Source organism: Pararge aegeria, chromosome 8 (genome assembly GCF_905163445.1).
Source record: "Pararge aegeria chromosome 8, ilParAegt1.1, whole genome shotgun sequence".
Lineage (NCBI taxonomy): Eukaryota > Metazoa > Arthropoda > Insecta > Lepidoptera > Nymphalidae > Pararge > Pararge aegeria.
In genome coordinates, this window is record NC_053187.1 from 11,852,559 (window position 1) to 11,866,066 (window position 13,508).

General features: G+C 35.2%; 1 protein-coding gene across 3 annotated transcripts in view; it reads left to right on the forward strand.

Annotated features, from left to right (window-relative positions):
• Nucleotides 1-4,791: 4,791 nt before the first annotated feature.
• Nucleotides 4,792-13,508, forward strand: part of LOC120626061 — a 55,142-nt gene continuing 46,425 nt past the window's right edge. For all 3 annotated transcript variants that reach the window (XM_039893343.1, XM_039893345.1, XM_039893344.1), the window contains exon 1: nucleotides 4,792-4,991. The gene's annotated coding sequence lies outside the window, so the exon portion shown is untranslated. The remainder of the gene's footprint in view (nucleotides 4,992-13,508) is intronic.

Below are 13,508 nucleotides of genomic sequence, written 5' to 3' on the forward strand. Positions count from 1 at the left end.
CTACACACGTATGCCGTTGCGTAAGCAGGTTATTCAAGCCTTCAATATTCATAACGCAGTTCCTTCCTGACTACTGTTACTTACCTATGATTACTGTGTATTGAGAAATATAAGATTTTCTTGTTTCTATTACTGTTTCGTTATATATTTATTTTGTCAGTTGTATAGTTGGTTGGTCAGCTCATGATTTTAGGTATTTTTTCTTCTACATATTTTGCAAAGAAAATTACTTACTATTAGTTAAATGATTGTTACATTATTGTAAAAAAAATTAAAATTAAAGTTTATTTATTTATATTATCCTTCCGAGTAGTATCTGGCCGGCTTCTTCAGCTGCTTTGAAAAGTTCATAGTATGTTCAATGGGTACGCAACGTCCACAAAGACCGTTTTTTTTTATTTTATATTTTTACTGTGCCTATTTTTGGATTTTCCATTAAAAAGGATAGATGAGCCGATATATTATAACTAAAGCAAACATAGCAAGTTCATCATACCAACCTATGGACATCCACTGCTGGACACAGGTCTTTTGTAGAGATTACTAAATTCCACAGCCCACCAACCCGCGTTGGAGCAGCGTGGTCGGGCTATATGCTAATTCATTCAGGGGCAATTGTATATTATTTTATAACAAATTACCGAATAAAATCTTTGAGATGTCTCTCAATAAGTTCAAAGTTTCAAAAAAATCCTATTATAATGTTAAGGAGTTAGCAAAAAGCTTGGGTGTGAATTGCTCTAACTTCATAACTTAATATTTTTTTTTTACTGTGAGAATGTTATACCAAAAAAAAATAAGGTTTAAGTTGGCAAACGAAGTTATCACGATCCCCTTACAATTATGTAAACATAACGCTTCTTAAGTGCCTGTGATAGCCCTACATGAATAAAGCAATTTTGAATTTGAATTATGCTTTAAAACTGCTTTGAAACCCTCTCTTCTATGGTAGAGGAGGCCAGTGCTCAGCTATAGAATGAAATAAGGCTGCGGATGATGATATTGATGACAACAATTCGCGGTCTTGTGCCGCTTGCCTCTATCGGCTCTGAGACTCGCTTGATGTCTTTTGTTACTGGTGCGGGGTTGCCATTCCACCAATTGGAAACCCCAGTATCCATCGCTTCTCCAAGCTATGTCTCCAAACTGTGCTTCTTCAGCTTATGGAAGATCAAGATCTTCTGGCATAGGTTTTAAACTTAACAGAAGTTCTCCACCTTATCTGCTATTGTTTTATGTGAACAAATAAATTTTCATTTCATTTTCATTTCAGCTTCGCGACTCGTTGAGCTATGTAGGTAACTTAGGTTATTCTTGGGATCTACATATTTCAAATATGGTGGAGGGAACTTTGCACGGATTATCTTTTTGAGGTCAACATAAAGATAATCCGTGCATAGTTCCCTCCACCGCCCGCTGAGAGTCTCTGAAGCCTTTTTATCAGGCCTGACCTAGTCTTTAGGAACTGAGGGATTTTACACGAACATATGTCACAAAGTTTACTGCCTATTTTTCGAAATTAGACTCACCTAACTACTCAAGTATGTAGACGTATTGAAATGCCTAGCTTCGAGTATCCTAGGTATGTCCTTTACATAATAATTATTAATATACTGTATGTCGACACATTTGGGTAGTGCGAAACACATATTCGTAATCTTGCTCATATTTATTTCTTTCCAATCGTTGCAGCTGTTTCTGAGATAAGAGATACGAAAGAACTGCAGTTATTTAAATAAAAAATAATATGAATAGTCAGTTGGTTAAACATTTTATTTTAATGTTTGTTTATTATTGCGTAAACTTGCGAAGTAAACCCATCAAATACTAGAGCCGTTTTCGAGATTATAAATATGCGCCTACTTATACAAGAATTGTTCGCTTAAGAAGATTGATAGTTAACGTTTAAAGAAGTACTGTTTTTTTAATTGTTGTAATAGGTTGTTGTGTTGTGCCCGTTGTTGTCTGCAGCCACGTTATTTGCATCATTGCACAAGCACTTTCACCGCCCCGCCCGCAATCGAGAGGTGCTAACGTGTACCACGCGTTGCGGTGACGCACGAGTTACGTAGGACGGGCTTCATGGATATTTACGGCTACCATTGACTAGAATTTTAGACCGCCTGCGTGAATTATTTTATGGATTTATCTTTATTAAATTCAGGGTTCTAACTGTAATTATTTCTTACAGAATAATAAAAATATTTACGAACAAAACTAATCTAATACTAACATTAATATTCTTAAAAAAATATAAGCCGTCTAGCTGTTCACTTATGGGCTTGGTACGCAAAATGCTGGCGCTAGTGCCTCTTGAATTGCCAGACTAAGGGCTATGTAACTAAGACGTTTTTGACCATTTTTTACCAGAAGACTTCTCTTACGAATCTTAATGTCTGGTGAAACAAAATGAATGAATTTGAATCAACAAGATAACTAATATACCTAACACTACAGAATCAGAATTAAGAGCATAAAGATTCAGTGGTTATTGCATCGAACTCATTGTGTCCAAAAACAGTAAAAACGCCCCGCGTACTTCTCAGTTTACACCCACGGAATGTTGCTAGCTCACAAACTTTCCCATTTTACTCATTTTAATGCTTCAAAATTAGTCATGTCCACGGTTTCTGTATATTCTTAATGCTGTGCCTTGTTTCGTTATAGTTTCGTTATACCCCGTAATCTTTGAGAGCTCTACACTCGAATAATGAGTCGAAGAGTATATTATTATATATAGTGAATACCTTCGACACACAATCTTAGGTATTACACTATGACTTTATACATAAGGAATCAGGTAGTTTGAATTTCGAGAAAAAGAAGTGAACTGACTGATACCTTATTAAAAGGGTGAAAACCTACAAAAAATCCTTTAATAAGCCATTTGGGATCAGTGAATACTTCAACCTGGTCATCCTTATCCTGGTAAGTTGTAGTATATATGAGGATTCCCTCACGAAAAAAAGAGGCTGCTTTACTTTACTTATTTTCCATCATATTAGCGGTTTTCCATGACTAGAAGAAGAAGAAGAAGAAACACTTTATTGCACGTATAACATACAGGAAAAGAAACAGTAAGGAGTATACAGTACACAATGTAGACATACAAAGGCGGCCTTATTGCTAGTTAATATTTTTAAATTACGTGTCGTGTCATTTCCAATGATGCAAAAATCAAACTGTGGTTTGACTCAAAATACATGTTGATTATGTAATTCGGATAGTAAAGTAATTCAAAAAGAGAACTATCATAAAAAATATTCAAAACAGAGGCTCTTCTTAATATCATTTTTAATAGCAATCTAGGTATTTAAGGCCTCACAAACTGCACTGTATGTAACATCTCGGGTGAGGATGGAATTCTTTCCATATTTCAGACATTTTAATCTTTGATCGCGCATTGCCAAACAAAATTAGTTATGTAGGTATTGAAAGTAAGACGATGATGTCAACCGGATTTGGCTAAATAACGTAACGAGATAGGGTACATTACGCCATACCGACAATCTCCGCTTGGACAACACAATATAGAGCGTACCTTAGTTTACTGTACATACCTACCTACTGTAGTTATGAAGGTAGTTACCTACAATATTTGTTACTATTTTTATTTATATTATTCCTTTACAGTTGAGCCCTTGACTGCAATCTCACCTCATGGTAAGGGATGATGCCTAAGATGTTAGCGGACTGACCCTATAATGGGTCTGGCAGCACGACAAGCATGGGCGGGTGACAATTTTTTCCCCTAGGAAAGGAAACAAATTTGTCTTTTCCCACAGCTTTATCAACTCTCGGAGCACTCGCGCACAGGAGGAAATAATATCCAAATAATATATGTGTAATACTAAACGAGGATAAACTTCTCTTAGCATGTCGACATCCCATGTCAGGGGCTATAATCGGGGGATATGAATTTTGTCTTCTGCCTGTAGTTATACTAATCCCATACTTTTAATCAGTTTCTTAGCGGCTTCGTACCAGAACGCTTAGTCGCTTTGCCGGTAGTGTGGTAGCTAGCCACGGGAGACCAGTTATTATTTAAGTACGTAATTTAAACGTCGTACTAGAAGCACCTAAAAGTGGATAATTTGGTAAAGATCCGTACTAATGCTATCTGTCTATTAGTTTGTTTGTTTGTCAGATAGCACTGGGTTGCACTGTTTGAGCTGGTAAGGAGTAATGCCTAGGTGTAGGCATTACTGCACCCATAGCCGCTTGAAAATATCTAAATGGATTTCATCGACCTTGCATATTTACAGGCTTAGAATTATTTTTAACTACTGGTAAAATTACATTTAGGTATTACGTAGTTAACTAAAACTACCTACGGCACTGAAGTGAACTGTAGTCTCAATGGAACTCAAAATTCAAAAGTTAGTTTATAGTTCATTGGTGTTAACTATTATTAAATCCAATTACTTGGATGCGATGGTTGATCTACGAGGGCCTCTAAGTATGTTCCCCGATGTACTCTATCGTAAACCATATTCTACCATTAATCTGCAATAGTGCTTAGGGCCTAGATAGTTAAATACATTGATTTAATATTTTTACTATAGGTTAAATATAGACAAAGCGCCATCTATTATAAAATTTTGACTTCAAATTTCATCTTGCAGCTTTGACATTTGAAAGCGCCATCTAGTTAATGTTTCGGTTTTGTATGTATAAAACAAAGATGACGCTACGAAATATGTATTCTGAACGTATTTTCTAAAAATAACACTAGAGTTCGTTTAAAGCACTATATTTAGTTTTTAGACATTTGACAAAAAAGATGGCAGCGATTGCCGTCTGCTGTCTTACGGATTTATTGCGAAAATGGCGCATTATGTGATATTTTCACCAAATTTATCAATTATAAGTGAAAAATTGTGTAGTGCTGCTTTGTGATGGTGTGTTATTTTACATGAATGACAGTGTAGCTCGTGTGGTTAATAGGACTTCGACTTTCTTTGGGATATTGGATTACACATAAAATAAAGGTATTTAACTCCTACGCTTTAAATCTAAGAACTATTGGTTACCTTTTAATATTAAAGTCATTCTTCTATAATACGACAATCCTGAATGTTTACAATCATTATATAAGAAGCGAACACCTTATACACTGGAGACTGTTTAATTCTTGTGTATCGCTATATTTTGATAGCGTTTAGTTATGGTTTTAAAAGATTCGGGGAATTTTTGTACGTGCTTGCAGTTGTGATGGCTGAAGTCATGACCGTCTCGAGTTTGAGTTATAGCTGCCTTAGCGAGCTTACGTGACATCAGCATTCAGCTGCCGATACTAAACTGCTCCAAACATTTAGCTGTATGATTCATACGATACTAACGTCTCGAAAAAAGTGTTAAGTAACATTAGTTACAGTTAGTGTGTAAAATAACATTTTATTGTAAGGAATAAAAATGTTGCTAATGTAGGATATCTTAGTCATCATGTCTGGATTCTGATAAGAATTATTAAGAACTTTGAAAAGGAAAAAGATTTCGCACATAACTATCTGTTAAACATATATATTTCATAAGGTACACTGGTTAATTTTTTTATTTACTATCAATCATGCAAAAATGTCATACCTATAAATCGTAAATCATCATATCCTAAAATATATCTGTTTTATCCTGCAGTGTGCATTTTCATATATACTTAACCCTATTATATGATTGGGTTTGTGGGATCTGAGATCCCTGGAATATTTGAGTTTGATAGCAAAACAAATGAACCACATGTAATTACAAACAGTAATGCATGTGAGCAACATCTCTGATCCCGTAATGTTTTGGTCCCACTATCCTTTTCTTGGACTAGTTTGAGCAGCAGGATAAGAGAGGTTAAAAGTCATTACTCTAATTTTACCTACCTACCTCTCTTCTAGAGCTGTGTTTTACGCCATTGGTTGCCTGGAAGAATCGCTTTGTAGCGATAAGGCTGCCAAATTTTATACTTTTTGTTAAATTTATATTTAAAATGTTTGTATATGTTTATGTGGTGTACAATAAAAGTGTATTTATTCATTAATTTATTAAATTTAAACAGTTCTTTAAAATATATATATGAAACCTATATATGATACCTATATATGAAAACTTAATATACATTTGTTAAATATGTGGTAAACAGGGTTTCTAATCCTTTTAAAGTGGTTTCCTGCTACTTTCTACTACTTTCAAACTACTTCTGATGAGTCATTAAATTTTGCCCATACAAACTTTTATCTTACAATAGGTAGTATATTGTCAGATTACCAGCTTGTTATTTGATTCAAATTCAAAGTATTCAAGTATGCCTAATTTATAAGCACTTTTGAAATGTCAAGTCAGTCTGTTTGTAGTGACTCTCGTGACGGTTCAGAAGGCAGATTCCACTGAAAAGAGCCGGCAAGAAACTCAGCAGATTGCTCTTTTCCAACATTATTTTGTAGTTTACGTTTTTTTAAAATTCCTAACTGTAACTTATTTTATGTCATCTGCGTCCCTTGTGCGAAGTATACAAAAAATTAGCTTTCCACTCCAGCGCTTTGGGACCTTAACATCAATCAGTTATCTTAAGCTATGTGTACCCCCATTTCCTACCTTGCTACTTTAGTTTTACTACTTGTTGAGCGTCAAAACTCTGTTTCTACTTATTTCAGCTTTGATCACATAAAAATACATCTCATTGTTACGGAGTTTTCTAGGTCTTCCGGTATTGGAGAATTTCGGATGAGAAGCTTTTTGTGAAAGTTCTCAGGTAGGGTTCACCTGACACTAAGTGGAATATGTGCTCAATTATTACTATAATAAAAAACAAACGCTGCCTACCCGAGTGGAATTCAGCAATTTACCATTTTCATTAAATTATACCTAACTAACTGAACCGTGCGTCCTAGGTATAGACATATGAATGTCTACAATGAACATGACATGGGTGGAGCGCAACATGAGCATTAGACGTAACCGTCGTCTTACTCACGTTCATTCAACGTGTAGTGAAACTCAAAAGTTTATTGAGCTTTGTATTGAGGTCTCCCAGAGTCCCCGCCATCACTATTTCATCATCGTCGGCAAACCGAAATTGATTGTTGAACTCGCCGTGCAAAGTTGTTCCAATCCAGAAGCTTAAAGACGCCTTCCAACGCAGCCGTAAACAACTTCAGGGAGATAACATTTCCCTGTCGAACTCTGCGCTGCGATTCGATTAGTCTGGTGATGTGTGACCGCATTTATAACTTTTCCCGAAACACTTTGATGTGCAGACAGCAAACAGTTTTACTTTTATCATAATTATTATTGTTAATTACCTATTCTTCCGAAGATTATTATACAAAGAAACAACGAATATATTAATAAGACCATGTAATATTCTAAAATTAAGATACAGAAGTAACTAAAATATGTAAGACAATTAATTTAAACATTCAAAACAAATGTCTGTCCTTGGCTAATTGTGTGGCAGTTACATTCTAATAATAAAATTGAAACTAGGTCTGTATTTTTTCGTGGTAGCTTCCTATATCTGTGACCATAGCTTTCATGACATAGATTTATGATCGGATCAGATTCATTTGGACAAGTGAAGTACAGACTAAATTAATAAGAGGCTAGATATATATTTGATTAAGTTTCGGAATATCTTAAGGTGAATGATTTTATTTATCACAGAATATTACATCTCTGATGCTGCCATCAGAGATGCCGCTAGTCCGTTGCTATCTTAAAGTAATGATTTTGGGGCAACATAATAAATGGCTTAATGTAAGTAAGCTGGCTCTATTATTTGCTATAGTTGGGTTTTACCAACTCACGCATAAAATAATAATGTTTTCCGTCATATGTGATTAGGGATAATAGTATTAATAAAAGCAACTCTTCCAAACACCTCCTGTAATAACATTTAAAGACAGCGCAGGTTGTAAATCAAATTAGGATTGATTGCCTTTTAATCGAACCACCCACTTTAGTTAAGACTTGAAGTGCCGTGGCCCTGATAAGCTTCTGTGAGACTGAAATTGTATTTGTACGTTTTCATCGTCACAATCCTTAGCTTATTTATGCCCCATTGCTGGGAAAAAGAACCAAAGGTCAAAGGCTTAACGTGATTTCCGAGGCACCGATTTCCTAACAAAAGGCAGGTGCTCAGGACTTCACAATATCCAATGAACACTTTGTATTAACTGCTTTATAGTTTCTACCCCAGTTAACGCCATTGCGTAGACATCCTCGCAAGTAATATAAATAAAGCAAAAATATACACACAACAAGCACAGCCTTGTGTGTAGATAGCCGACAATGTCACCACAGCTTGCGGTTAAGCACATCGAATTTAGGCGTTAGGTTTCACAGGTCTGGCAACCGCAACTTTTCCGATTACTGCCCAGTTATTATGATATTTAAGTAACTTCCTATAACATTTGTAGTAGGTAGGTACGTCATTCAGAAATACTTCTGTGGTTTGCCAACAACATTGAGCTTCCTTCCTACAGTTTAGATCGATAAGTCGTAATGAAGATTCGATCCAAAATCGGATTGTCTATTGATGAAAGAAATGCAGCGTGAAGACAATGACAACACGTATAAAACATTTTAACTTTGCCAAAACAAACTACATAAAAACTGATAAGAGTTTCTCCTCGTCACAGACAAATGCCTGTTCTACGACAACAGAGGTGTAGTTAGACTTAAAGTTTGTTACAAACTTATACTACTTACAAAAATTTTAATTTAATACTTCCAGTTTCCCTCTTATAAGATAGTTTAAGCCAAATAAATCGACTACCTCGTTGGTGCATGTTCTTGACTACGGATCAGGTTCGTAAAATGTCGAGCGTAAAATTATATGTGTATGGATTTTCTTTAGGCCCAGTTACCAAGAGAGCACGTCAGGTTGTCCTTTCCGATTAATATCAACTTGAGATAAAAATCGTAGAAAACCCGCCGAGCCACATGTGAGCTGCGCGTCCCAGTCTAAATTATAAATCCTTTTCTCCTATGATATGAGAAAGTGGTAGAGTCACTACAAATATACATAATTGATGTTCAAAAGTGCTTATATTAGGCCCACTTAAAATAAATGAAATTTGAATTTGACATGAGGCAGGTGCCCTGCTATAGAAAATTAGATGGTTGGAAATTAAACAAATAATAACATATCGACCAAAGTAATATTTTTATTCCATGATTTGCTTTGTTGCTGAGTCACATCCACACAGTCCTCGTAAAAAAATTAAACAATACTATTTGCGAGATGTCGCAGTTTTGTGCATACTTTTGTCGTAAATTTTACAATTTGGCAGAGGCCGAACTTAGGACCGATGAACGTAACGAAAATAGAACATAATTCCATGGTGCTGACTAAACAGTAAATTAAATAAAACATTATTGTAAATTAATTTTGTTACGGTTTACCGTCTGTAATAAACAAAATCGACGACATTATACTTTTACTGGAGGATAAAAACTTTACGTTTCAATCTTCTCCTGAAGAGCAAGTTTATGTATAAATATATTTATCATATATTGTGCATATGAAAGGCTAATCTAATCAATTAATGGAATGTTAGACCATCACGAGGACAGATGTAACTTTGCTTTACCTGTTTATTCGTTTCTTAAATACAACATCTAACTAACCTTAAATAATACATTTACACATTATTATTGTTATTTACCGAAGATAATAATCAGTTAATTGAATAAAGACATATGCACTAGTCGCAGATTCGATAGACAGTGGCTGGTGGAAATCTTTACAAGAGACCTATGATCAGCGTTGGAATTCCTTTCGTTGAAATGATAATGTTGGGCATGGCACCTCGCAAAAGTGAGAATAAAAACGGTTCTCCCCTCACCAAATTGCGTCCGGTCCACATAGATAAAATCTACAAGATATAGCATAATAATTTATAGCTCTGTTATGAAATATTGTTATCACAGGCGTCTGTCATCTCATGCTTTAACTTAAATACCTCAAAACTTAAATACGAATGAAAATCATCCATTTATTTCAAGTGTTCTGTTGGTGTACCAACCCAGGTCTATCGTTCAGTGCTTCTGAATAAAAATAACCGGTTATTCTGTTCATCTCACCGATCAGATAACCTCTTAAACTTGATGTTGGATCCAACACCCTTTTATATCATCGCAAGCTATGAAGGATCTTTACTTGTGTTGACGAAAAGCACAGATATGTGGTAATATAGTACGTATAAAATTTTGAACAAAATCCCAAAATTCCATCGAAAGTATAATATAATTCAGATCAGCCTGAGTGCCGCTTCAGGCGTGATAAACCCAATTGATTGTAACGCTTTAATTTCACTGTAGAGTGCACTGATGTTGTGTTATTGGATGGTGGCCAAATAAACAAATATTTAACGAATATATACAAGTAGTTAGTATTTTATTGATTGTGTCTTCCTGGGACGTTGCGAAGAGTAAAGATTTTACTAAGTAACGACAATAGATAACCACTTGATAACTATTACTAGATGTGATATTTTCTTATTGATCAATGGTATTTATTCTTTACTACTGTGTTAACTTATATTATACACAAATTGAAAAGCTATCTAATTATAACAAAGTCAAAGTCAAATATTTCTTTATTCATATGGGCACATTTGGTGCATTGATTACATACAAAATGTGTACATAGTAGTGAGTAGTGATGGCTATAACTACATTCGCAAATTTAAAACTAAAGCTACAAGGATTCAAAACGCGCCCTGGTCTAAGAAGAAGCCCACAACAAACTTAGCCGAGTGTTATTTTTGTTATCACCATCTCACATTGTCATTTGAAAATATGTATTAAGAAGCAACCTGGTTAGAGCAAAAGTTCACACTCAAGCTTTTTTATCGTTTACGTAATCCTTTATACTATTCTATAAGCTTTCGCTTAATACGAACTTTAAAAAAAGTTCAAAGTTTGTATTAAGCGAAGGAGACATCCCCAAGATAACAATCGGTAATTTATTGTAAGGCTGTAGTCCACCACGGCCCACTGCGGATTGGCGTAGTGATATTTTGATCACTAAAAAAAAAAGCACATGACATAGAAAAGTTAGAGGTGCGTGCTGGGATTCGAACTCGGCCCCCCGAAAGTGAAGTCGAGCTCCTACCCAATGCGCTATCACCGCTTAATGTATGTACATACTTCTGTGTAAACACCGATTTCTCCAACATTTTTTTTAAGTTTTGCGTCATTTCTCTTTTGATTCAAATCTCTCAGATCCCGTTCAAGTTTAAATCTCAATTCAAGTATTTACTAAGGGGGAAAATGCTTGTTACGGGATCGGACGGTTCAAGGAAGCTATGAGAAAATGCCCGACAAAAATGTCATTAAATTTAGTTTAAATATGAATATATAATTTAGCTGAAATAAAAAGGAAATTCTTCAAACACCTCTTTAATAACCGTGATACTAAGTGCCAATAGCGTGACATAGCAAATATCACAAAAATGTCATTAAAAAATTTATTAAACCATCAATTTCAAAAGCTCAACTACAAACTGGAAAAATATGCTGAATAGGCTTAAAAAAGGCCGGTTTAATTGTATCAGATGCAGTGATCCACTTCACATTGTTGGCTTCTATGTGCATCGTATACAAACACGACAAATCGCTTGGCAATAAATACGGCTTCACACTCGCATTCGCACATCAGCACACATACAGTAGGTTAACAATCGTTAACTAGGTGATACAGCTTGTTATTTCTAGTTACCTATAGATAGTATTAAGCGGCACCACCGTGTATGGCACTAATGCTTTCATGGAAGAACGCCCTTACTAGGTAGACAAAACTACGTACCTACGGAAGTTCGCCCGACCTCAAAATACGTGCATAATCAAAGTTGATTTTCTATACAACGTAGGTTTCTCAACAGGGTTTTCGTTTCTGCCTTTTTTTTAATAATTGCTGTTATTTCACAATCACCATCATCATATCACTTCGAACGTATTGACGTCCTCTGCTGGACATAGGTCTTCTGTAGGGAATTCCAAAATCCACGGTTCCAGAGCGGTTGCTTCAAGCTGCAGCGGCTCGTAGTGACTCGCTTGATTTAGTCTGTCCATCTTAGTTGGAATTGAACAACGCTGCTTTTACCGATGCAGGGGGGACATTCAGGCTCCCTAGAAGCCCAACGTTTTCCGAGTTATCTAGGAAACTTCCAGCACATATTAACTTCTAGCTGTGTTCAGTTTCTACAGTAGGCATATACAATATATAGCTTAGAATATGCATATTAAACGCCGCCCTATTCCAAAGTAGCTTTTAACTACTTCATCTGAATTGACAAAAACTGTAATGGGGCCTGTTCGAGGGCATAAAAATATTAAATAAATAAATATGCGGTGCAATCGCTCATATGTTAAAAAATACATTTTTTTATTCATTAGTCTGCTAGCAAAATACAAATCAAATAGTTAAAATACTGGCATTATATTGTGCCGAATACACCTCCTATATAATATCAAAGTCATAAACATAGATTTTCCCATGTTTCATCAAAAGTTTCTGAACATTTTCCTGTAACTACGGTATGAGTAACTGCCAATTGTTATTAATAACTCGACTCTGTGCTACATTTAAATCTTTTTGCTTAATCATAGACCTTTATAAGTTTATATAGAGAAAGTATTTTCATGTAAGAGTCGATGCAGAGTATTTAATGTTTTCCTATTTTAAATTGGGATTATTGTACGCAGTCTGTGTTAGTGGGTTTCGTAGGCGAACTAAGTGCGAATAGTTGATTGGAGGTTATTCAACTGGTGAGTGGACAGAAATAGCGCGATCACTCGCGGCATCTCGCGCACCTCTGATGACGCCGCGTCGCCATCACCACTGGGACAAGCCGAGCTTCCGGGACACGGCAGTCATTATATCCTCCAAACAAAATAGTATAATTCTTGTTGGTACTCTATAATAATATTTTAAATAGGAAAGTCATTGCACGGATTTTAATAATTCTTTCGGCATTACATAGCCATTTGACCGAGAAGGTTATATTAAATTTCAGGAATAAAAAGATTTTATCCTGAAATAATAGTATTCTTAAGCAAGAAGGAAAAACCGCTTGCGGCAAGCTTTATTCGCATACGCTGGCATAACCGTTGTTAAAGTAATTTTATAAAGTGGGTAAATAACCAAACTTTTGATAACTTCAAAACCTTTTTGGTTTTGCACTTAATTAATTGATTTTACAAATACCCTTATTATTGTAATTGTTTAAATTAATTAGTTAATAGATAGATTTCAAGAAACAATTAAAATTATATTTGATTAATAACGAATGTTCATGACATTGAGTTGGTGGGTATTTTTATATAAATATGACTGCATTATCGATACACTTCAGTCCTACATGGACTCGAACGATGCAAATATACCTCCGGTGTCTTAGTAGTTTTTCACCATACATCATAATCATCATACTGAAAATGAATACTAAGTACAACAAATAGGATCTAAAAAACCGTCAGCGAAATTATCACTTGTTAGCCACAATAACGCATTT